The sequence below is a fragment of the Belonocnema kinseyi genome, chromosome 6 (assembly GCF_010883055.1).
Source record: "Belonocnema kinseyi isolate 2016_QV_RU_SX_M_011 chromosome 6, B_treatae_v1, whole genome shotgun sequence".
In the NCBI taxonomy this organism is placed as follows: Eukaryota; Metazoa; Arthropoda; class Insecta; order Hymenoptera; family Cynipidae; genus Belonocnema; species Belonocnema kinseyi.
In genome coordinates, this window is record NC_046662.1 from 40,335,603 (window position 1) to 40,339,856 (window position 4,254).

The 4,254-nt window shown below is 33.6% G+C and overlaps 1 pseudogene; it reads right to left on the reverse strand.

Annotated features, from left to right (window-relative positions):
* Positions 1 to 3,020: 3,020 nt before the first annotated feature.
* Positions 3,021 to 3,170, reverse strand: LOC117175768 (annotated as a pseudogene).
* Between the last annotated feature and the right edge of the window lie 1,084 nt (positions 3,171 to 4,254).

Genomic DNA, 4,254 nt, shown 5'->3' on the forward strand with positions numbered 1-4,254 from the left:
AAATCTTTATTTGTGGGAAATTCGTTTTTTTGGTTTTAAAATTCTTTTCTTTTGTTGAATAGATTTCATTCTTTTTTTATTAAAATATAAACTATGACACTTTTTTATCGACAATTTGTCTTTTTAGGTTGAATATTCAACTATCATGTTAAAAATTCAATTATCTTGTTGAAAATTCCAGTATTTTGTTAAAGAGTTATCTTTTAAAGTAGAAAAAAACTCTCTTTTTTGTTTGAAATAAATTAATACATTTGAAAATTTTAAAGTATATGAAACATATTCAACTTCAAGTATTCAACCGCTGAGATAACCTGAGCAATAACACTACTGTTAAAAATAATAAATTCTTAAATTCTCTTAAATTCTTTTAAATTCTCCTACATTCTGTCATATTCTCGGTTATATAACCTGAATTTAAATTCTCGGGAATTTAAGAACTCTATCCATCGGAACGTGGCATAAAACAATGCTAGCGCCCTCACTCGTTCGTCGTTTTTCTTTCTTTCTTTTAGAGGACGCGTAATGGAGTAACCATGTCAATCGCGGAAATGCAAAGTAAAGATGCAAGTGAATAATAGTGCTTTTTTATAAAGACCATCTCATTCAAAAATACTAACTTCCGCCTTTAGGATCAAAATAAAGTGTGTATTCTCCATTAAGGCTATGTGAGCGTAACCTCAAACCATTTTTTAAACATTTTTTTCAAACCCAGCTTACGTTCACACGAAACGCGATATCGAGTTGAAATTTTGGGAAATTAAATAAGAAGCACTAAGAAACGTTGGTCTGGTCCTAAATTTTCACAATTATAAAAAGTTTTGTTTGTGCTTTTTTCATCATAGACCTTTTCATTTTAGAAAAAGACATTGCGCAAGCGCGAAAAACAGCATTTTTGTGTTCAGTACAATTTTTTACTGAAACGTATGTGGGAATAGTAAACATTGACGAAAAAAACAAACTATTTCGAACAACTGGGAGTTAAAAAACTTCCCACAATAGAAATGTCTCACAAAACAGGAGAAAATCCATTGAAAAGAAAAAAGGTTGGTGCGCACAAGAAGTGCTGTTTTGGAAAGTGTAAAAGAGACAGTCGGTGCAAGTCCTACTTGGAATGTACTTATTACTTCATTACATTTGCAAAACCCCGTTTAATATTTCGAAAGGATGACATTCCCGATGGTTCACTTAGGGCCATGTAATAAGTGGGTCACGTAATCGGATTCCTAACTTACCGACACTTTTTGTATTTCCCAACTTATTTTCACACAAAGCGCCAGATCGAGTTGAGCATTTGGGATAATAAATGAAAAGCACTAGGAAGGGTGGGTCTGGTCTTAAATTTGTATAATTATTAAAAATTTGTTTTAAAAATATTTTCAAAATAATTTTTCCACAATTATTAGAATTCATGACCAGATCAACCTTCCTTAGTTCTTCTTATTTATTATCCCAAATTTTCAACTCTATGTGGCGCTTCGTGTTTAAATAATTTGGGAAATAAAAAAGTGTCGGTGTAGTAGGAATCTAGTCACGTGACCCACTCGTCACATGGCCTTAAAAGGCGTATGCAAAACTGCGCGAAATGCAGTAAAAATGATATGTGGGTGAGGTTACGATGTGCGCATAGAGACGAGTATTTTTCAAGCATAAAGGATGTACTGACATATTTCTCGTCTTTTAAACAAAATTCCTACCGTCCCGGTCAAATGGTCACCCTGATTTTAAAAGTACTACATAAAAACATGAACAAAAAATATTTTCAATTTCACGTATTTATTACAATAATTTTGACACCATTTTCAAATCATATTTCTTTGATTTTGCGAATTTTCAGAGAGAAAAATGTTCAAAGTAAAAAAATCGCATTTGCATTTATTTCGGTAATTTGCAAGCTACGTGAATTTCAAAACTGACAACCCACTTATGATCATTTTAATTCACTTTTACATTAAAATTGGCTACGATATTGTACATTTTACCAAAAATATGTCCTGAATGTTTAAATGCCCGCTCAATGTCATGGTGGCGCCTAAGCTTCCGCTCTTAAATGAAAAGCACTATTAGAAAAACTTAGGACCAGACAAAAGTTTCTTAGTTCTTCTCATTTAATTTCCCAAATTTTCAACTCTATATCGTGTTTCGTGTGTAAATAAGTTGGATTTGAAAAAATGTTGAGGTTACGCTCACATGGCCCTAAGATAAAATTGATAAGTTTAGCACATGAACAAAATGCCTTAATAAAATAATATTAATACAAAGTTCTGTTTTTAAGTTAATTAGGCATAATTAATATTTACCATTTGGATCACCTAATTGGGCATAGATACAAATCCCGATTACAAGCAAGACTGGAGCCCAATTTGGGAGTAATTAGAGCACCTATTTGGTAGTTAGGCAACCTGACTGGGACCCAGTTTGCCCCTAATCGACTTTTCCACATGGGAATGTCCTGAAAAAAATCCTGGTAAATTGTCAACCAGTTTTATTTAGTTGAAGAACATAGTTAATCCAACTGCATCCTTATTTGTAGATAACTAAATTCTTAGTTAGGTTGACTACTTAAACCATTTCCCAGCAAACATGGTTACAAAACAGATATGTAATTGTTCACGAACGCAAAAAACGTGTTCTAGACCAGGTTAGTAACAGGTTACGAACATGCAAGTAACTATGTCATCCCCCATACGCTAGAACAATTCTGTAACATTTCTAGAACTCAATTACAAATGTTATATAACAAATCTTTAAAAGATCTAGAACGCTGTGACAACCGATCTATAATAGTTCTAGAACAATTCTAGAATTTTGGTATGTTGCGTTGTAAAAAATCTAGGGCAATTCTTTCACAGTTCTAGAACCGTTAATTATCAAATATGGCACAGTGTTATGTACCCCTCACAGCAATAGGATTTTTCGGGATATTCGATTAGACCCCATTTATGTCCCAGGTAATTCCAGGGATCACCCGTCGGAATATCCTGCGAGGCGGAAATGTTGATATCCCCATGGATACATTTTGATCCGGGATAGCGCGTACGCAGTCTCCACTAACATAAATTATACGTCCGAGATATCCACATTAGGGGTATTCGCAAGGGCCAGCTCGACCTTAGTATCAGCGAACTAAGCTTTGTTTCTAATTCATTCTAGAACACACTTCTGACAGGGTTCTAGAACTTCGATATAATACTGTTACGGCACAGTTCTAGAATAAACTTGAAACAAATATTATAGAGCATCTGTGATCAGTTTGTACTAGAAAAATTCCATAGCAACTCTGACAGAACAGTGCTGTCACATAGTTCGAGAAAAGTTCTGTCACAATTTTGTCACAGTGTTCTAGAACATTGATACCTTCTTGTTCTAGAATAGTTCGGTCACAATTTCGTCACAGTGTTCTAGAACACTCTTACCTTCTTGTTCTGGAATAGTTCGGTCACAATTTTGTCACAGTGTTCTAGAACACTGTTACCTTTTTGTTCTAGAATAGTTCGGTCACAATTTTGTCACAGTGTTCTAGAATACTGTTACCTTTTTGTTCTAGAAGAGTTCTGTCACCATCTTGTAACAACTGTTATAGAACACAGTTCCTTTTTTGATCTGGAACAGTCACAAAACATGTTTGATGGGTCAGGTTAACTAAAAAATGTATACTGGGGTCTTAGGGAACTAAGACGAGTAGTTGTAATAATGGGGAATAACTTTCAACTACTTTTCTCAAGAAATCAATTATTTGAAATAAATTCTTACTTGATCTGAGATAAGGCTACAATGTATTTTTCTTACAATTAGTTGAATGGTTTAAGTAGTCAGCATAACTAAGAATTTAGTTACCACAAGTAAGAAAGCAATTGGATTAACTGTATTCAGTGGTGGACTGGGTACCCCGAGGCGCGGCCGGGACCCATTAGGGGGGGGGGGACTAATAAAAAAAATCACTGGAGAAAAGAAAAAACTGCTTTTAAGGAGTATAACGAGAGCGTATTATATGTGTGGAAAACTTAACCCCCCCCCCCCCCTCCAAGACTGTCATAACAACTTTTTGATTTTTTTAAAAATCGAAAATTCAAATTTTTATCACAACAAAATTAATAAAAAATAAACAATTCAGTTTCGTGATCTAGCTATGAAAGTTACAAAAAAATGATACATCCAAAAAAAATACAAATTTTCTAATCAAGGTTTTATAGGATGCGTAGTTTTTGTTTTATTTGTAAAAAATACATAAAAAGTAAAAAAAAAAATTGAATTTTC